A 22,177-nucleotide genomic window follows, 5' to 3' on the forward strand; every position below is an offset into this window, starting at 1 on the left:
TTAAAGGACATAACCACATTTTCAAAACTTGAAAATGCAGTCTATTTTTCTCTGCAGCTGTCTGTATTTGACCCTAAGTAGCAGACAATCCACATTAGGTTTTGGAGAAAAGAGCTTGCTTTTGTGAGGTCAGATATGGAAGAGAGATACAGATATGGCTTCCTACAGATAAACAAGGTCAGGACTGTACTCTAGGCAGGTGGATTCTCCTACTCACTTGTACAACTGCCCCAAATTTCTGTCAAGCCATGGTAACTGTTCCCAAACTCCCTCAGCCAAAAGAGGAGGAGGGAAAAACTGTTCTCTGTGCAGTTACCCCTTTTAATATGGGTGGAGACATGAACAGCTATTTCCTTTTAGAGTCCCTTGGGAACATTAGAGTCATCCCTTCAAGATGCTTTTGGAAGATCAATTCTTGCTTTTGACCTGGAATGCTGTTAGAAACAGGATTAGAATACAATGAAAGGGACAGATTTACACCAGAACAACCAGGCTAGTGCAAATTTGCAGAAGACAAAGGCAGAATTAGAGGGGCAACTTAGGATCTACCAGCAAGACAGAAACTTAACTAGAAGCTACATGAAGGACCTTGCTCCGTCTCAAAATGCTTAAAGACTCAAAATATCCACATGTCTTGAAAAAGGCCACAGAATTAAAACATGTACATGGGCAATAAGAGCAGTGAGATTTGTATCAACAAACCCTTAACATGAGACTAAATAGCTTAGAAGTTGAACATGCAAAAAAGATGCAGAAGGATATAATCAAGGCCAAATACCATCTTGCAATATTAAACTACAAGGTTATCTGAAGTCAGATGTGTCCATGCAGCTACAATCTGTGTCACAAGTTGAAAGTTGAAAAGAGCTCAGCAAAACCCTAGAATCCTAGACTGTTTTGGGTTGGAAGGGGACCTTGAAGACCATCTAGTTCCAACCCACCTGCCATGGGCAGGGACACCTTCCAGCAGACCAGGTTGCTTAGAGCTCCATCCAACCTGGCCTTGAACACTGCCAGAGATGGGGCATCCACAGCTTCCTGGGACATCCACAACTTCCCTGTTCCTGTGCCTTTCCACCCTCACAGTAAAGAAATTTCTCCTAATATATAATCTAAACCTACTTTCCATCAATTTGAACACAATCTCCCTTGTTCTGTCACTGTATGCCCTTGTAAAAAGTCTTGCCCCATCTTTCCTGTAAGCTCACTTTGGGTACTGGAAGGACACAATTAGGTTGCCCTGAAGCCTTTCCTTTTCCAGGCTGCACAATCCCAATTCCCTCAGTATTTCCTCATAGAAGAGGTGCTCCATTCCTCTGGTCAACTGAATCACAAACTGAATTTTGAAAGAAAAATTGATACTAAAATACAGAACAGGCATGTGGAGAGTTCAATTGAGATGCTTGTTTTCAGGGAAATTTGATTAATTAATTTATTTCAATCTTTTTTTTTTTTAAATCATTGAGTATGAATCTATCCTTCATAACTACAGTATTTTCACAATGGCTCTTAAAAATTTTGTATTTCCCTTGTGAGATTAAATATATGATTTAGCTCGCACATGATGTGATGAAGGGAGATGCAATGTGTTTCCCTTTCCTCATTCTTGTCTGTCTAGTTTTGGATGTTTGACCACTTGTGCGCTGTCTTGCTATTAGTCTCAGCATTTATCGCGTCGTGACCTGGAGATGACATTCAGAAAAGGAAACTGCTAAGATGTAATTGCCTCAAAAGTACACAGGGGAGGAAAAAAAAAACAAAAACAACCCACCTTAAATAGGCTATTAAAATCCTACTACAAACTCCTGGACTGGCAGCACCAGTATCTCTTAAGCACCTCCTACCTATTTAACAGAGACAGTTAACCCAATACCAATTACTCAAACTACCTTCTGTTCTACAGTGGAGCTTAGCAACTGTGGTAGGTAGTAGACTTAAAAACCCCAAACTTAAATTACTATAATACTTCAGAAAGAAGCGACATATCTTCATGGACATTGTTAAACTGCAACAAGTGACTGCAATAATGAGTGTATATTACTATGTAATTACTGTCTTTCTAAATCCCAAGGGAACAGTATGTGAAGTAAAGTATTACGTAAAGTATTAATTCAATTTTTAAAAATTATTTGAATGCATACTGAGTTATAAGCCCCTAAAAACTCTTACTTACACTTCAAATATGTGTTTGACTTAACCAGCTTATAACACAATAAAGCTAATCATTATGAACTGCTGACTATAAAAAAAATCCAGTCTGTTAAATTATTTTTATTATGACAATTACAATAATTTCTTTCATGGGGCATGCTACCAGTTGTGCAGGCCATGATCTGAATAAGAAGCAGTGTCAGCTGAACTACTGATGCAACAACATTCATCTGCAATTCCACACACGTGCACTCTGGGCTTCAAGTATTGTACAAGAAATGCTTGAAGCTGAAACCCTGAAGATGGTTTAAGCTCACCATCAGCTTAAGTGATTTATTGATTATTAAGTATTTACTGTGATAAACACACAACCCCCAGCAAGGTTTTCTACTTGGCCAAACCACACACATGGTTTCTACAGTTTCATATTTATAACTGCTTCTCTTTGAAAAATCTCTGAAATAGTCTGAGTTCTCAGGTAAAACTTTTGGAAACTTGTGAGAACCTACTCATCCTTCTGGTACTTTTCTGGATGATAAGTAAGAAATTCCTAAGCACTCTTGAAAGGAGAACAGCCATGACAGCTGTTCTTTCTTGCCCAATCATTCGGGAGAAAAATGTATGGAATGTATTTAACTAATGCAGTTGAGCAAAACCCACTTTATCATCTTGAATTACTTATTTGTAATGAGTTACTTGTTCAACACTGGCCAAAATAAAGTTTATCCATTTGCAAAGAACTGATCAAGTCAGAACTCTTAGAATTCTGTTGCAATACTGTTAATCTCTTATTGTTAATTCAGAAAGTAAAGATAAAGGAAGCTGATTTTAATTCATTTAACAGAACCCCAAATACAAGATTGTTCTGTTATTAACAAATGCTTCAAAGATCTTCTGCCAGTCCTGTTTCCTCTCCAGCTGGGAATAAAGTTTTATTCCCTAGTAATACAAGTCAATCATTCTCTGCCTCAAATTCATCTTTGAAGTTTCCAGTGATCTCAATGTTCCTTTAATGAACACATATTTCTTTTTAGTACATAAAAATTCCTTATTATTACAGGATATTTTAATTCATATTTGTTGGCTAAGGTTAGAAAAGTTGAACAGTAAGTTTCATATGAAAAGTACTAAAAATACTGGAAATTATGGTTGATACCTATGCACACACGATGGCCAAAGGATGTTGTCCTGGTACTTTCAAGAATACAGCCATGTTCTGCAGTTGCAAAATACCTATTTTTCTTGGAATTTGGATACTGTACACTGTATTGTGAGGTGATGTGTCATATTTTCACCAAAATCCTCTGAAAGGTGGTGGCTACAAGAAAAGTTTTCTGACACTAACAATCATTTAACCTTACAAATTAGAGCAACAAAGTAATTAATTTCCATAAAACTAAGCATCTAAGGCCTAGCAGTAATCTTGTCTCTGGAACTCAATTTTAACGTGAGAACATACTGGCACTTAGAGGAGTGCCAGTATTTTGGTTTATACTACAAAGGTGGTTACAGAGATAGCCCTTGTCATAAACAACCAGTTTGATTAACAGTTTAATGGGTCAGACTGTCCCCACTGTGTCTAGCCTAATCACCCTGAGCCTTTACACACTCTCTCCAAACTCTCCTTCAGGAAGAGCAAGTCTGCCATATTTTAATCTAATATTAGTCTTCAAGTATAAATAATACATGGAGATGAGCTAAAATGTCTCATTGATTAAAATTCTACACTGTGAGCTTGTCACATTTCAATGTGCAAATTGCTTCTGTCTGGCCTGCATTCAGAAGTCAGTCATCTAAATATATATACACACTTGCTTGATTTTAAGTTTAGTATCACAGCTGAACCACAAATTAGAATCAGAAGAGATTTTTCTCTACAATGGATTTTTAAGTAATGATGTATCTGGTCAACTGATTACCTAATGAAATGACTGCATTACATGATGTGGCTGCCTTCACACAGCTGAGAAGAGCTCAGCCAAGCCTTGGGTTGAAAGCTAAGCCTTAGGTTTCTACCTTTAACTATAGCTATAGTCCTCAGAGAGTCCAAGAAATCAGGAAAATGGAAAGGCCATGGATACAAAATTTGCATAGTAATAGCTTTTTACATGTTTACAAGCAATTCTTAAACATCAAATGCATAAGTAGTTTCCTTGAAAAGCAAACACAAAAGTCAGCTTTAGTCCTCACATATTTATCATTAGAGCTGCAGAGTATGTACATAAAGTGCAAAGGTAGTCAGAGAATTATGATGTTATGCTGCCACATGCTCAAAATGTTTGTATTTCAAAGTCATATACACAATATTCAAAGATTGAAATGTTCCCCTTGAAAGCAGTGGTCAGACTTGCATAAAGACCTTTAGAGAAAAGGGATGTTAGAGAATCTGTAAATCTGTTATGCACAATAACTTGATTCTTAAAACCACCTCAGAATGAGAAATTATTTCAAAGTGACTTCTGCTATTTGAAAGCAATATGTCCATAAAAGATCTTCTTTTAGGAGTTTGCTTTAATTTGCAGGTCAGATAACCAAATTATTTTCTAGATTCAGGAAGTACCCAGTAAACTCAATAAGTCAACATATTGACCCATAAGCTCAACAGAAGAAATACAGTCTTGCCTTGACCAGAATCATATTTAAATATACTGCTGTGTGAAGAACCTTCTCTCAGGAAGGCACACTGATTGAAACATGATAATGGAAGAAACGGCATTAATGGCCACCAGCAAAAGAAAATGGGAGGAAAAAATGCATGTAAACCACTGCCATGCTTTCTGCCAAGAGCAGAAGAAAAGGATTGCAGAAACTTTCAGTTCTCTCCAGTGTTTTTAATTTTACTAGTGCTAGGACAAGTATTTTATTCCTTAACCTATTATAAGTTTGATACAACTGATATTGTCTTTAACAGGTGAACATAAGGAAGAGATTGGTAAGGTCTCCATGATTACCTAATAAAAAATAAAAAATCACCACACAATCACACAGCAATAGCAAAGAACTACGAGATCCAATTCTTCTAAGAATGAAGGTTATTAAAATGAAAATATTTTTTAAGTATTATTTTCTATGGCTTAATCTTTAAAAAATGCATGGTTTTGCTTTTTTAATTTTACTTCATGCTGCCAAACTGACAATTTTAAAGAAAATATGGCACCTGCAGAAACATCTTTCCAAATGAGAACTTTAACAACATTTATTTACTTGTTAGAAAATTCATTATTTAGATATCATTACATAATTACATAATGAAAGGAGTAGAAGCTACTCAAAACATAAGTAATATATTGCACTAAATCTGTTTATTAAAAAAATCTAACTTATCTAATACCTTTAGCCCAAAAACACATATGCACAGAAATCCATAAACAAACAAACAGAAAAAGGGCAGATAAATGTCTGCCTGTAATTTCAGATTATACGTGACACATTCTGGCATGTGCATCATATTGATATGCACAACAATTTCATGTCTATCCATTTAGCTGTATGCAGTGGGTGACAGTGCAGAAAGCAAGAACCATTTCAGAGAGGCAAATTGCATGGAAATAAAGTCTTTTTCAATTGCCCAGCATTTTCTAAGGGTCAAGGCCATGCACTCTGACAGACAGCTATAAGGATGGAAGGACTGATCTGTAGCAGTGCACACAGCTGCATTGACCCAAGTTATTAAGATAATAACAGAGTAGATATTTCAATATTTTGGATGAACTAATAACCTGAATTTTTCCACAGCAGCAGAAAATACTAAGGAGAAAGTAGCAAGTAACCTCAGAGTAAACTGACAAACCACATAGCTGTAAAGGAGTTTTGGCAGGCAGTTGTCACCTCCATAACTTTGTCTTCATTGCCAGTCAAGACACAAATCAAAGATACATAAAAAGCATCAAAGTAATTTGTAGAAGATGAGTATATGCATCTGTTGGAGTTCATAGGAATGACTTGAATCCATTCCACTTTAGATGAAATGGCAAACCTTGAAAAGAGGTAGTAATTTGATTTTTATTTGCAAATCTTTCTTGTGTGTTGCACAATTTTGCTAAGATTAAACAAGACTTTGTTTTATGAGTTATATACTCTTCAAGACACCGAATGGTACCTAGCCTGCAATATTATCACAGTTTATTCCCAGGGATTGGATCCCACAGAAGGAAAAAACCTTAATAACTGACAGCAGTCCATGTAGAATTCCTGTGAAACTAGTCTTTTAACAGCAACACATTCCTCTAGTTTTCTAGAAGCTTCAAAACCTGTCTGACCTGAATTTATTTTATGGACCTGACAGGAAAGCCTTCCCCTCCTTCCACTTCTGTGAATAAGCAGAAGAATACCTTCAATAATACAAGTGTTTTAAACCCTGCTTTACATATGATGAAAGGTTAACCTCACCAGAAAGCTCAGTTTTGAAACAGGCAACACAGCATGCTGTAACAAAAGGAAAGAAAAACAAAACCTTGGATGTCTTCCTTCAAAATAAAAGAAAGTACTGCAAAGGCTCTTTCAAGAGGTGAGCTCCAACATGCCCTTGCCCTGCCTAAAGTTGTGAGGGAAGTCTGTGACAGTGTGGCCAGACATGTACACATGTTTGCCTCCAGAGGCTATTGCATCTGCTATAGGTTACAATTTCCTGTAAGCAGCATGCTCTCTGTTGATGTGAATATATAATCTGTATAATTTTGGTGATGTTGTTAGTGAGATACTGTAAACCAGTCTCCTAGCCCTAACATAATGTAGTGTGGGAATATGAGTCCAAGTAGTTAATGCCTGGTGGCAGGTGCCACCCTATACTGTCAATCCTACCCATCTACTGGAGGTTGCAATCCCTGGAAGAGGATGGCCAGCATATTTCAGCACAAGTTAGCATACAGGGCTGTGAACTGTGATGAGGGGGAAGTCGACTTTCATTTCCTTCAGCCATGCCTGCTAAAGAAACATAGCTGACAGCTGGAACAGTAACTTCTTAAATCAATTCAGCGTGAAATTCCAGAGCATTTCTCTTGGTGCCCTCTAAAACTATATGGCTTTAATCAGCAGCTGTCTGAGTTACTGTAAGTAGATAGGCAAGGTGGCATGCTTGGTGTTCCCTCTGGTTATCTCTATGCAGCAGTGTCTGCAGGAGACCAAGTATTCATTAACTCCTGCCACAGTTAGCCAACAAATGCTTCCTGCCCCTTGCAAGGGGCTGGCTGGCTCTTTAATCTTTTCTACTAGAAAAGAAGGATGATTAACAAAACACCCTGTAAATATGCACAATTCAAGCTTTTTTCTCATTGCCAGGTGAAGACTAGAACTCCGGTCTAATTGTTCAGCAGCACATGGTTAGAACTGCCGCAGAATTTAGCATCTTTCCCGTAAAATTTCTGGAAAGGTTTTCAGGCGTTCAGATTGAGCTGCTGTACGACGTTAGAATAACGTGCAAACCTACTGGAGTCTGAAGCACTCTCTCTGTGAAATATTTTTCAGCACAGGAGGTTCTACAAAAGAAACAAACTATCACATCCCCAAAGTGATACACTTCCATTTTTTCTTCTCCCGTAGTGATACAGCAGACTTATATTTTCCTTGAAATAATTTTTCAAAGTTTGTTGAGTTTAATTAACCAAATGAGGTAAAAGAATGTTCTTTAAAATCCATTTTACTGTGAGACATAGGCATTTACAGCAGTCAGTGACTTGTGGAAGCTGTTACTGTGAGATACAGAATTACTGAGCTGAAGAATAATACTTGCTACATCCTCGGCTTTAATATTTGAGGGTGAGGGATCACCTGTGCTGACAGTGTCTGCACTCAGCATGACTACGAAATAGGAATAGCTCCTCTAGCATCCATCCATTTTTACAGGTTATAAGACAAATGCTTTTATAAGCACTGGGATAAATGAAATTTGTTTTCTAAACCAATTTGTCCTCTTCTGCTTGACTATCTCTTTTCAACAGAGTTGCTTAAAAGTAAAGCATATTCCTCAAAGAACCTACAGTGAAAAGCACACAAGAGATATTAGTGTGGTTTCTCTACAGACAGGTTTCACTGAGTTTGCATCTTGGTGGATACCCAAGAAGGAATGCTTTGGGCACAGCTCTGAGTCAGCTGACCCAGATGATCCACTCCACCAGGCAGGGGGACCGTCTCTGTTCCTTAGCCTGCACTGTGCACTCGCACATCATCCTTTTAGCTAGCCCTCAGAAGTGAACAGATTTGACTCCCTAATCTAGTAAAAACCTTGTTTTTTTCTGGATTGGTGTGGTTTGGCTGTGTCATAGCTGAGCTGGCTCACTGTGCAGACAGGCAATCTGCAGAGGCGATAAAGGGAAGAATGGGGACAGCACCACTGCTTTGGGCAGTAGGAGTCAGGGAAGGTGGCTGAGAGGATGCCAGAATTAACATGGAGATCACCAAGCTTTCCTGACCTAGCTAAAAAAGTCTAATAAAACATGTGTTACAGTACCCAAGGCAGGCAAACCTATAATGTCCTTTTTAACTGTACACCCAAATCAGGAAAACCTCAATGGTTCAGTGGAAGTTGATCATTCTCCTTTCAGTTCTCTCACATCTTCATCTTCCCAGCACATCCAAATAGGGGGTAGGACACACACTGCCCTGTGCACTGCAAAATGGCTTCCCCAGCTCTCAGCACTGACAAACAAGCAGAAAGTCACAGGGATGGGCTCTCCAGACATCTTCCAGGAATGTTTTCCTCTCAGACAGGCCAGTCTCAGGGCCAACAAACCCCTGGCAAACATGAAGCATTTCAACTGGATCCTGCTGAATAATCTGTCTAAGCAGAATGTCCAGGGCCTTCCTATGGGAGCAGCTTGGGGGTGGGAGCCCTACAAAAGCCCAGATGTGGTGAACAGCTGTAGGATCCAGCTCACTTAGAGTTTACAGTTTTGTTTCCAACTGAAGCTGGATCAAAACCAAGTAATTTGTCAGCAAAATGTAAACCACTGCCTCACCACATTTGCGGGCACACAAATAGCCACAGTGCTGCACAGGGCTTTTTAACTATGCAGGGCCAAGTAAGTCTTCCCTCCTCTCCCCACTAGCCTCACAAGAGCTAATGTGGGAGGGCTGGCTCAAACATGAACCCTTGGGGGAAGGGCTGCACTTCCACCAGGCAGCTGGGCTGTGTGATTTTGGGAAATGCCATCTCCTATGCTGAAAGGATCACATCAACCCACCATGCTGAGGGACAACCAGCTTTTAAAACACTTCCCAAAACCTTCTCAAAGGGCTTTCTGGAACATAAAAAGACCTGAAGAATCATCCTACATGTTGTCATAGATTATTACTTCATTTTGTGAGTCTGAATTAGACCCAAAAGTTATTTATTTCTTTTCCAAATTGTTATGGGGATAGAAACCTTCTGTCATTCAGGCTTTTAAAATTAGAGGCACCATGGATAAATTAAACAGGTATGAAACAAATTTTAAAAACAATTTTTTTTTTTAAGTAGGTATTGATACATTAAAACCTAATAGTTTTTTTCAAGACATTGCATTTCATAATCAAACCTTCTTAGAATTTTCATTAAAAAATGAAATTGCTGATCCAATAAACCATAACAGCTGCAAATTGGGTCTGAAAATAAATACTTATGCATAAAAACCTACTTATTAATATTCTGATGAAGCTGGGACATGCATTTGAATGAAGAAAAGGCACTCCACAAATTAAAAAAACACCCAATACCAACAGAAAAACTATCAACTTTCAAGCGAGAATACTCAAGTGGCTTAAAAACTTATCTCAAAGGTGGCCATTAATGGTGAAAGTGACTTATCAAAAAAAAGATTCCAGGAAAGGTATCACTATACCCTGTAGGAAAAATATACACAAAACAAAAAAGCAACACTACAGTTTTTTACACTCTTGAAATTGAGATCTTGACTGCACCAAACCTGTTAATAGGATGCCTGGAGACAAGAGAGCAAGAAGTATTTTCTCACTCTTGTCAGGACCAGCCTTTTAAAACACTATTTCTGAAAAGTCAAGCTTGACTAGCCAGTAGGGTTCTCCTCTCAGGATCCCTCCAGCCCAGCACAGCTGCCTTTGCTGGAGAGCTACACCACATCCTCCTGGCCCAGTGAGACCGTGGTAAAACATTGTGCTGCAGGGAATCCTCGGGAGTTAATTTCCTTTCCTTCTTCTACAAGATATCCAGAGCTGCTACGCACTTCAGCCTTCCCACCTGAATTAGCAGGTTCTGGATCTGCAGCAGTGGCTGGAAATAGCACTGCAGCAAACCAGCAGCCACAGCCCAGAGGGAGGTGCTTACCCCACCTCCTCCATGGCCTCTCCCAGAGAAGTGCAGCACCAAGGGACACCAGGCACCCACCTAACGGGGCTGTGGCAGGAAGAGAGTAGAAGGCAAACAGGAGATAAGCAGGGTCTTCATGGTCTTGCAAAAGCAAGAGCCTAAGCTACAAAATGTGAAGAATGAGGGAAGGTGTGTGGTGGACGTAGACTCCCAAGCAGCTGGCAGCTTGGGACTTCTGGAGCAGAACTCTTTCTCTGCCCTCAAGTCTGAAAGGACAAGACTGGTTTTGTGATATAATAGCCTCAGATGAGGAGCAAACTCCATGAAGTGGGGTTTCAAGGCCCACAAGGCCTTAGTGAAGTATAACCACCATAAAGAGGGGCTTGGTAACAGTGGTTGGAGATTCCCTTCTCTAGGGCTCAAATTCAGTCATCTACTGATGCAAGATGCTGTCAGGGGAGATAGTTTACTTGTGGGGTGCCAAATTTGGGATGATGAAAAACTGAAGCTCACTATCCTATAGCTACAACTATCACCCCTTGTTGCTCATCCATGTAGGCAGTGGTGATATTGCCACGCTAGACCTGGGATTGAAGAATTACTACAGAGCCCTATGGGTAAAGGCTGGAGTCCAGGCAATATTCTCTTTGATCCTAAATGCAAAAGGGAAAAGCGCAGGTAGGAGTGCATAATTCCTGCCAATCCATGTCTGGCTGCAAGATGACTGGTATCTCAGGCAGAGATGTGGCTTTTATGGCCATGGAACTCTCTTGAGCAGCAGAAATTATGAGAGAGATCTACCTAAGAAAACAGAACAATACAGGATTGTTGCCCTTTACAGAAAAGGAGCACTCAAACGTGTGGAGCTCATTTATGGGATGGACAATAGCCTGGGTGAATGTTTGTGGGTTGGCATTAGAAGAGAGACCAATGAGGGTGGCACTATGATGGGAGGTTATTGCAGACCACACAGTGAAGAAGTTGACAAAGTGTTCTGTAAACAACTCTAGAAGTCTCTAGACCACAGACGCTAGTTCTCTAGGGAGACTTCAACATCTCTGAACTTGAAGAGGAAAAGGCAGCCCAAAAAAAGGTTTATGGAAGGTGGCAGGGACAGCTTCTTAACACAAATGCTAGACAGGCCACAAGGGATGACACTCTCATGGTGGTTCTTAGGGTTATTGTGGTATGTCTTAATTAATTAATATCCAGTAATATGCATATATAAAAGAAATATCAAATATATATACAGACATGGTTAGATCAACAACACTACATTTCACATACACACAACTTGTTTCTTGCCTTCAAATAACTTGTGTATTCTGGAAATGTGGTTTAAATCACATGAATGGGTACACACAGGGAGTAAGAGATTCTTAAACTGAGTGCAAAATCTAGTCACTTTCCTTTTAAAAAAGCTGCCATCTAATCTTCCAATTATCTGTTTCAAGGCCAACAAATCAGACCAAATTTTTCTGTCACACAGCAAAAGGAAAACCTCTATTCAATATTTAGTCATGTAACTTCAGTATAGAATGCAATTATAGCAAAACTATCTCTTTTTCAAAGGCTTCAAACCAGTCATTACGGCAAGAATTACTTTAAAATTAGAGAAGGTCACCAACAGCAAACAAACTACATCTTCTGTAACATATTGAGCCCTCATTGTTAGGAAAACACAGCTGTTAAGCATTACCTGAAGTAATTTAGCTAGGGAACTCAAGTAGTTTAAATTAGCCAAGTCCTCAAATAGACTTGCACACCCTCTAATCATGACACACAGTATCAGAGGGCTCTTAGGGTTGGTAATCTACATAATTTTCCACTTGTAGTCAACAAACTCAGACCTTAATTGAAGTAGTTTTTATTATTATTGGCATTTCTTTAAAAGAACACCTTTCTGCCAACAGTCATAAGAAAACCGTAGCTAATGGTTTTCATATGTAAAGCCAAATAACACACGTTCATTGGACAACAACTGCCTCGCTTTTGAGGTATCTTCACAAGAGTGACTTGCCTCTGGAGAACAAGGGATGAAACAGATCCCTTATATATATATACAAAACACAAAACCTGTGTAGTGTCAGCAGTTACCTGGTGGGAACAGCGCAGACCCTGCAATGGGAGCCCTGTAAACTGGCAATGCACCTGCAACAGCTGTGCCATACTGCCAGAAACCATCACTGCACTCTCTGCAGGCCTGCTACCTCTTGTTTTTAAGCCGTTCCTAAGAAAAGCCAGCATGTTATGAGGAGGTTTAATTTCACTGTGGTGGTGTCCAGGTTTGCATTAGAAACTTTGATGGTGTCAAAAGGCAACACGATCAGACAGACAATGCTGGAACAGACAAGGCTGTTTCCCACTCTGCCTCCTCAACACAAATTTCAAGTACTGGAATTCCATGGATACTATTAGACAGAACTACATGAGTTCCACTACCTAAAACTCCATCCAAAAGCCAGCCACTGGATGACAGGAGGTCTCATTTCAAATAATTTTTTGTGGAGACCAAACCTATGCTGATCTCAACATTACTTTGACAGAAAATAAAGGTCCAGAGAAAATACCAAAATTCAACCTTCTGAATTGTTTCTCAAAATTTGAGGGATTTATTGTCTGACTATAATGCAAGAGATTAAGCAGATCTGAGAACAGCCAGAAGAACATACCAGAACTGAATTAATTATGGATTTACTTGGTAAGAAAAAAAATACTTGAAGAGCTCATTTTCAGTTGAGTTAATTGGGAAACGTATATTACAGTGGGGATCCATTTTTCTCCTGTTGGGAGAGTGTCAGTCAAAGTCCCTCCACATTCTTAGTAAATACCACCATGAATCAAGGAAGGAACAAGCCTACAGTTTCATTTGCTCAATGGTTCTTTGTTATTGTTGCTGAGTCTGAAGGAAAAGAAACACTTAAATGGAAAGCTCCAAGGAAAATAAAGACTTAAATGAAATTTTTTTTCAAAATAGACAGACACCTTTGAAAGCAAGAGAGGCAAATTACAGCTAGAGCCCACAGGGAAACTCAGCTCCTTCAGCATGAAAGTGAACAATGCATCTTTGTGCAATGGAAAAAGATTTCATCAGTCTGCTTTGGAGGAGAGCACAGTTATCTCTTACACCACAGTACTGAGAGGACAGGCAGCAGAGCTTTACAGCCTTACTCCATGGATGGCATCCTCTGAGCACAGTGCTGACTGGAGGCACTGCCCTTCCTCCTCTTCCACAGGGATTAGTTCCTACACCTTCCACACCTCTGCTAGAAGTGACCCCTCTTGCCATGGCAGTGCTTTTTGTAGTACTTCAGAGATGCTAGAGCAAAGGCATACAGACATCTCAACAGACAGATGAGGCTGAAGTTCACAGCAGGGTCCTGGCAGCACTCTCTGCTTACATTGCTGATGTGTCCTTGCTCCACAGCCCATCATCAGTTGTGCTGCATGGAAGCAACTCAACTCACAAAAAGGCTGCCAAAAGTAAGGGGGAAAAGCCCAGGCTAGATCAGTTCTGTGAAAAAACTATTAAAAGAGTATAAAGGAAGGATATGTGTCTTTATGGTTTTGTCTCTCACACACAGACAGACACAGGACAAAAATTCTGTCCTACAAAAAAACAGTTTGAGTTGGTGGTGAACTTCACTGGGGACAGAGAAGAAGTTAGAAAAGCTGAAAATTTTCCCTCTGGTTTTCCTGATGAAGGATACAGAAAGTTGTCAAATTCGTCATTCTGCAAGTACCACCACACAGTGGCCTTTCAGCTCACAATGCTTCATGAATCACAGAATCTTTAAAGTTAGGGAAAAAACCTCTACAATCATCAAGTGTAACCATTAACCCAGCACCACTACATCTACCACTGAACTGTATAGCCAAGTGCAACATCTGCATGCCTTTTGAATGCTTCCAGGAATGGTGATTTCCCTGGGCAAACTGTTGCAATACCTGATCACACTTTCAGTGAATAAATTATTCCCAATATCCATTGGAATCCTTCTCTGGTGCAATTTGAGGTAATTTCCTCTCATCCTGGCACTTGTTACCTGACAGAAGAGACAATCCAATGAATTACCTCCTGAATCCATAGTCATGCATGCCTGTACCATGCCAGAAGAGCACTCCAGTCTAACTACACTATAAGAGGATCAACAGGCCCTTCTATATCTTTACCCTGACTTAATTCCCTGTTGATGACTGCATTTGTTGTTAGCTTGAGGTTCTCCAGAAAGCATCAATTGGCTGTTCTGTGGATCAGCTTCTCATAGTACCAAGTTTTGTTTTCAGGCACAACCACATGCTTGCTGCTCTCCACCCACCAAGGTTTATACTGAGGTGAGCTCAGTGTTCATCTTCTCTAAAATAATGTGTTCTCTGAACATTCAGAGATCAAATTATGGCCACCAGCTGTGACAAATCCTCCTGGATCCCATAACCACATACCACAGCTAAGAATGGACACAACAACACAGCCTTCAGTTTGAAGTACACACTTCCTTGGTGATGTTCTTACCCAACTTATTCAAGCACAGACCAGGAGAAAAGATAATAATGCAAGTCACAAGCACTAGTCACAACTTGTAGCCAGACACCATCTTCCAGCTTCAGTTCCACCAGCTGGAGCAGTGACTGTCTTCAGCGGAGTGCTTGTGCAGGCTCCTGTGGATTTACCAACCTCCAAAGCTTCCAGCAGAGCCATTAGGATGATGCTCCCTCCCTTGCCTGTATCTGCCAAAACCAGCCAGGTATGTGAAGACCTATTACTCAAACTATCCCTGCTAATTCTGACCAGCTGGCAGAGCTGTCACAAGAGGAGTTTTCATCTGCCCAAGAGCTCTTGTGTCAACTCTTGTGTCTCTGGAGGATGAGAGAAGAATAAAAGCAAAACTAGATATTCACCTCCATGACCAATGGGGAGCACCTGTCACCATCAGATAGGCAGCACAAGATGTATCTTCAAGCAGTAATGGAAGGGAACAACTGCAAAATCAATTAAGCACAGGAAAGACCTGAACTGACTGTGTGTTCTTATAGAGCAACTGAGGCATGACATTTTCCCTAGAGCAGCATGAGGAGGCTGTGGAAGAACTTAACCTTATACCAGCTTCCTCAGGTAGACAACAAATATATGAGTGGTTGTGGAAGCTACCCTTTCTAATTGGAAAAGCAGTGTGGAGAAGACACAGGGTAGAGAAAAAATAGAATTTATTAATTGGGAAAAAGAGTAGAAGCTGAGAAGTCCTGTATACCTGTAGTCCTGTCATAAACAGCTTTCCCCCAAAATCTCCCCAAACTGCTTCTGTGCCAATCCTGTTCTCTCTCCAACTACTTCTATTTCTTAAAGCAATGCCCTTAGCCCCCTGTAAGAAGAAAAACTGCTAGTGCCACAAAACATATAAGTAGTGGAGTGGTGAGGAAGTGATTAAAACCAGAACAAGTGTATGCACTTGGGGAGAAAGTGTTCACTGCTTACAACCCGGAGAAGGTCATAAGGGACAGTTGGCACATAACCAAAGAAATGATAAGTGGATTTGGCATGTGCATTAACTTCTTGGTAAAATCCCATGAAGACTTTTTCTGGCTTTTATTACTATGTATGCAGAAATCCAAAACACACATGCTGTGTTGATTCAATCCACAACCACAGTGCTTTTATGTGTCCATTTTTGTTCAGTTCTGAGGTGTCATTGCTTCCTCTTTTCTTCTGCAGAAGTAAACACCTTCTCCCTTTCTTGCAAGCAAAACTCTTCCTGAATTCCTAAAATTCTGTTTACCCAGAAATGGTTCCCAGTCTCTATACTTGGTGAGCAGAAAGCAGTAAGTTCTGTGAAGGATTTAGACTGAGAGAGTTATGGGGAGAGAGCACTGCAGTGCTTAGGTTTGTTTCTCACACACTATTACAATGGTTGGTCCACACAGCATGCTGAGTATGTGCAGGGCTCCTCTCCTCCCCTTCTGTGGTTTCAGTTTCTAAATGGATGACTCTAACTACAAATGTATAATAGGCTTGAAAAATAATCTTATCCAGGGCAAATGGAAAACCAAAATCATCAACTTTGGAAAATGAAGGGTTCTACTAAAAATAGCTGCGGCATTTCTGGTTTTGCAAAACCAGTATTTTCAAATAAGTTGGGGACTAATGTGTCTCACTGGCCACTTCCTGAATTTTAAGACAGATAGCAACAGTCTCCTCCTTCCTATCAAAAACCAGCAGAATGAAATCACTAAATGCAGACAATTTAACTCCTCCATGATAAGCTGACCAATGGCACTAACAAGACAGGCAAGAACCACACCAAATATAGAATACTCTTCTTTGGAAGACCCACGAAGAACAGCTGAAAAATGGGAAAGAAGGAAACTGGAGAGGCAGAAGGACTGGAAAAGACAGGAGGGGACCAGAATAGCAGAGACTCTTTTCTGAAGCTCAGGGGAAGTACTAGAGGGATGGGGAACTTAAAGCTCCTTAACTATTAGATTGTAGCAACACAAGAAGTAATAGCTTTCCCCTCTGAACACTTGGAATATGAGGGAATAACAAAACTTTTAGGCATCTACTGTCAAGGCAAAATTCACAGTGAATAGGCAGCATTTAGTCCTCAGACAGGGGTCAGGAGTGACAGCACAGCATTAACTCCCCAAACATCTGCCTCCTGGGAGAGTCAGTGGTGTGCCACCCAGCTTCCTCAGAGTAGGGAAATTGCTGCTTTCCTTCTGCTTGTCTGTTTTTTATTTCACTCTATAGTTTTATAAAACTCAGAAACTGCCAAAACCCCAAGAAATGGAACTCAGAAGCTTAAGAAAAACAAAGGAAAGCTTCAGTCTCCGTGGCTAAACTGTTATGCCAAAGTGCATTTTATATAATTTTAAAAAATTACTAGCTCCAGAAGGGTGTCAAAAATGAAACCTCATAGCTTGATAGTTGAAGTATGACAGTTTGACTATTAATGCATCAGAAGAAAATAGCTTCCCCAAAGCATGGGTCACATGAAAAGAAAGGGCAAAGACTATTTTTTATGAGTAGTATTTGGTAGCAAATGTTAAAAAAAAGTCAAATACCTAATTATCTTATTTGAAGAGAGGAACAGCTTGTATGTTTCAGTGAAGATAAACATCCAGAGTCTATCCTTGCTGTTTGAGAGTTGATCTTTTTTCTTCACAGGCTTTTCTGAAATTAGCCATTGCCTTACTTGGCAGCAGAAGAGGAAGCTACTGCTAAGAATCAAGTAATTAATTCTTAAGTTCCAAGAAAGGTAATATTAAATATGCTTATCTATATATTTTTCTGAATTATGTATGCATGGAAAGGACAGGAATTCTGATGAAGCTGTGGGGGGAAGGGAAGGGAAGGGAAGGGAAGGGAAGGGAAGGGAAGGGAAGGGAAGGGAAGGGAAGGGAAGGGAAGGGAAGGGAAGGGAAGGGAAGGGAAGGGAAGGGAAGGGAAGGGAAGGGAAGGGAAGGGAAGGGAAGGGTGTAAGATTCCTCTATTTTAGAGCTTTTTTCAGAAAAAAATGTCAAACAACACAAATTTTTGAAGAAAGCCCTGCTCATAAGATAAGCTGTCACACTTTCTGGAGAAGAGTATAAATGAGCATTTTAAAACAGAAGACTTTGTAGACACAGATTGTGTTTTCCACATCAACTGCAACTTTTCCTTTTGTAATTTATACTGCAATTTGAAAATGCCAATTGAAGGGTTTTGCAAGCTTCTGCTGTGAAAAAAATTGGAAGGTGCTTCCACATTTCTCTCTAAATTAAGATGAAGCAAAGAGATGAAAAATATTTTAATTAATGGAACTTCTAAAAAGCCTTCTTTTCAATGAAATTGTACAGTGGCTGTCTTCTGTGATCAGCTTTATGTTCTTGATTGAATATCTCAGCTTGTTTTTTTCCTACTGATCAAAACCATACCCACCCAGGTCCTCCATGTTCATACACTAATCTTTCAGATGCCAATCTTCAGTGCCCAGATCAAAGTTGTTAGCATAAACAGCTCCTGTGCACTACATGACTCGTGGCTTTTGAAGATGGCTGAGTGAATCTCACTCATTCCCAATGTTCCTCTTGGAGGTTATACATGCCTCTCTTATGGGAATACTAGAATATACTCCATGTTTTCCTGTAATATCTACTCAAATAGCCAATAGTAGGGACCCCAGTGGGAAAGGTCCCCCCCTTAGCCCGTCATGCCACAAGCCAGGATCTTGCACATCTGCACTCTGAGAGCCAAGCAGAGGTCCCTGCCTGCCTTGTCTCCCTTGCTCTTTACACCATCTCTCCTCCTTTCTGCAGAAGGCTGTCACAGTTTGGTTCATGCTTGGTGGCTCCTGCTGGAAAGCACAGGGCCCAATGAAGAGTGTAATGCAACTAGGAGTGTGAGCAGCTGCTTCCCAGAACATGCCTGCCAGCAGATATAGGTGAGGAAGCCAAGAATGTGTGTGTATAGAGGCACATATGTTACCATTCTCCTTCCTATTGTCCTCCCTGGCCAGCTAGGTCAGAAGTCAGCAGCAGGGGTGCCAGCAGGGTTTGAATGGGGTACAGCAGGATCGAGGGCTCAGGGCCAAGGGATCAGCAAGAGGCAGCATTTCCTGGCTCCCGTGGGGTTTGCCTAGACACAAGGCATGATGGCCCCCAGCAGCATGATGTCTCTTCAAGGGACAAGATTTCTCAACTCTTGAGTTTATAGCCTTTATGGGTCAGCATCTCATTTGAGAAAGCAAAACCTGGCATAGCCCTCTGAAGAGACTGCCAACCTACAGCTGCTAATTTATGAATTACTAATTCATAAATGTAGAGCTTTGGGGAGGTCTCTTTGTCAGAAAAGCAGCACAGACTGTCTTTTTCTGACAAGCAGAAGCAGTACAGCAGGGAGTTAGAGGAGTTATGAGACACACCCCACTCCCTGGTCTCCAGCACTCATATGTGTGGGTTTTAAGTATTTTTTTTTTCTACAATGATTCAGAGGCACCACTCAGCTGCCTGACGTGCTAGACTTAGGACTACTGCAGCATCTCATGAATATCAATCCTCTCCCACCCTATTCACCTTCATCAAATGAACATCAAAGACTCTCCTGAAGTGCTTGGGAGGCAAAGTTAACATTTACTGTATATTAAATGTGAACTGGATACACTGAAGTTCACCTTTGCTTTTACATACATGTCAGAAGGTTGAATCATACTGGGACAGGACTGACCTACTCAGGTTTTGCTCAAGTTATTGAGGTTGCTTAGTTATTCCTTTTAAACCAGACTCTTAAGGAGTCTGGCAGACAAGGCTGCAGGGGAGCTTCAATGTTTCTGAAAATCTCATTAGGCATCTAGCTGTAACCTGAACCCACAGCCTTAGCATACAGCTATTTGACCTTTCACTACTACACCCATGTTCTGCAGAGGAGATGCTATTGTGAGAGCTCTGCCCTGTCTCCTGTGAACTTTCTCAAACAGCTACATTACACATCCTGAGGCACTGAGAAACTCCTGCATTGCAAGGAAGAGAGGACAATACAGACGATTTAAAGAGGGCTCCTTTCAGCTTCTAGTACCTGGGATTAGATATACAATCATTCTGGGTTCAGAAAAAGATTGGACACTTCCTGATGCTTAGACCCATTTATTCAGAATTAACTGCATGTCTCTGTACTCAACTGAGACATCTTCTGCACAGCCAGTCCTTCTGCCAGCAGCTAAGCCTCAAGGATGGAGGGAAAGAAGAGATAATGAAGAAAGCTGCATTTTTGCCTTGTCTGCCAGACTTCTCTCTAAGACTGAAAACCTAACTTGCAAAGAATGAGTTTTCTTACATAAACATTTTCAAGTTAAGAGTACAGCAAATACTAGCCTGCAGCCCCCCAGCAGCAGCTTCTGCTAGGGCAGATGTAGGGATCATAAAACCAAGGGAGGGAAAAAAGTAAATAAAAATCTTGATTCCTTACATTCTTGATTCCTACAAGGCAGTGTAAGAGCACAACAGGATTCTGAACCACATATTTGTATTTTTCATGCTAAAGGCAAATGAACCACCCTAGACACTGACTCCTGAACACTCAGGACAGATTATAAGCACAACTCGCTCACCACTGGCACAACCCCCCAACTTTTAACAGTCAGTTTATTTAAAACCTGCAAGCTAGATTTCAGCCTTCTGCACAGAGAGGTCTAGTATGCCAAGTTGCAATCCAAAGTGACTCTTACTACCAGACTATAAACCCCAGAAAATAGGGCTAAGAGTTCATTATGAAGCTGGTGACAGACTCCTAATTATAGTGGTGCTATCAAGCATGATAAAGGATGGTTGGTTTTATTATAGTCTCATCCAAAGACTTGTTGGATGCTGGATTAGCTCATCTTTTCATTCCTGTTGAACTGCCATATGTTTCTTTTTCTCCTTTATGTAGCATTTGGCAGGAGTTATTTGTCAGCACTTAGAAAAAGAAAACATGTCTCCAGAAACTTCATTTCTAGTTCTTTCCATGCAAAGTTTATTGTTTTACCTGTTAAAACCTTAGAAATTGCATTTTTATGTCTAAAACAAAACTGGATAAGAAAAAGTTAGCATTAAAACATGAAATATAGACCGTCTTAAACCACCCTGATCACAATACTGTAGTATAACATCACAGTATATTTAAAGAAACAGATACCTCCATAAAAAGCTGTCTCCTTCTCCCTACCCTTCCACATCAATTCTGCCTGATTTCATATCCACTTCTAATATCTGCAAATAAATCAGAGCAAAATGCAGCATTTTACTAACAGATTTGATTATTTATTCATCACTACCACCTACCAGCATTGTTGCAAAGATCAAGTTACACAGAACAAGTCACAGGAATAAAAACAATATTAATTCAGGCTTTTTAAAAAGCCTTACAGTTTGCAGCTGTAAATCCACTGAATGTCACAAGCTTAGCTAATATACCATAGGAGAAAGGATTTAATTGCTTCTAATGCCAGATATCAGAGAGCTGGGAAGAATTAAGCAGCACCTGTATTGAGACAAACCTGGAAACCTGTCTAGCCAGTAGCACTGTGGCTAGACAGAAAAGAGAGCTCCAACACTCATTTCTTGACTTCATAGACTTTGGAGAAAAATTGAAGCACTGGCAGAGCTTCACAGAGGTAGCCAGAGGAGAGGCAGATTATTTCACCTGTGCATCAAAAAATGGTTAGAAAAGGTGGGGTAGGTGACACCATCAGCTTCAAATAGGGAGCAGAATTCAGCAACAGATAAGGATTTTACTGCCCCCATGTCATTTGAATCGGATACACTTAGGGCATCACTTCCCACTTCCCTTCCTCCCTTCCCTCAGCTTCCTCTTCAGTAAGAACAACTGTCATGGCAAACAAGGTATTCTGAAGGCATCTCCTGTGAGTGACATACCCCCCAAACAAATATCATGGGTCCATCTCCAGATGGAAAGAAACACAATTTATTTCAGAGAAAAAAAAAAGAAATGGCCTTGAAAGGCCACAAAAAGTGACCTAGGGGCAAGATCATGAGAACTAATAGAGCACTTGTGAGAAAAGGAAGGTCACCTGTCACAGTTGCTATTCAGCTCTGCTAAATGGCTTTATTGATGGGTCATTAAAGGATTCTTATCCACCTTCAGCCTCAAAGTGGTTTTATAAAACAGACAATCAGAAAAAAAAACCCAGCCAAACAAACAAAATTGCCTTAGGTTTAAAGGGTCTTAGCCTGATATCATTATGCACCGAGAAGTGCATAATGAAGGTATGAATTTTAATTAAATTTTATTTTTAAATT

At 40.2% G+C, this 22,177-nt stretch overlaps 1 protein-coding gene across 3 annotated transcripts in view; it reads right to left on the reverse strand.

Moving 5' to 3' along the window:
- The window catches only part of PLXNB2 (plexin B2), a 248,868-nt gene that overhangs the window by 184,013 nt on the left and 42,678 nt on the right, over positions 1-22,177 (reverse strand). Inside the window, exon 2 of one of the 3 annotated variants that reach the window (XM_021555246.2) lies at positions 21,054-21,127. The exons of the other annotated variants lie outside the window; for them this stretch is intronic. The gene's annotated coding sequence lies outside the window, so the exon portion shown is untranslated. The remainder of the gene's footprint in view (positions 1-21,053; positions 21,128-22,177) is intronic. 3 annotated transcript variants of the gene reach the window in all.

Source organism: Lonchura striata, chromosome 5, assembly GCF_046129695.1.
Source record: "Lonchura striata isolate bLonStr1 chromosome 5, bLonStr1.mat, whole genome shotgun sequence".
Taxonomy (NCBI): Eukaryota; Metazoa; Chordata; class Aves; order Passeriformes; family Estrildidae; genus Lonchura; species Lonchura striata.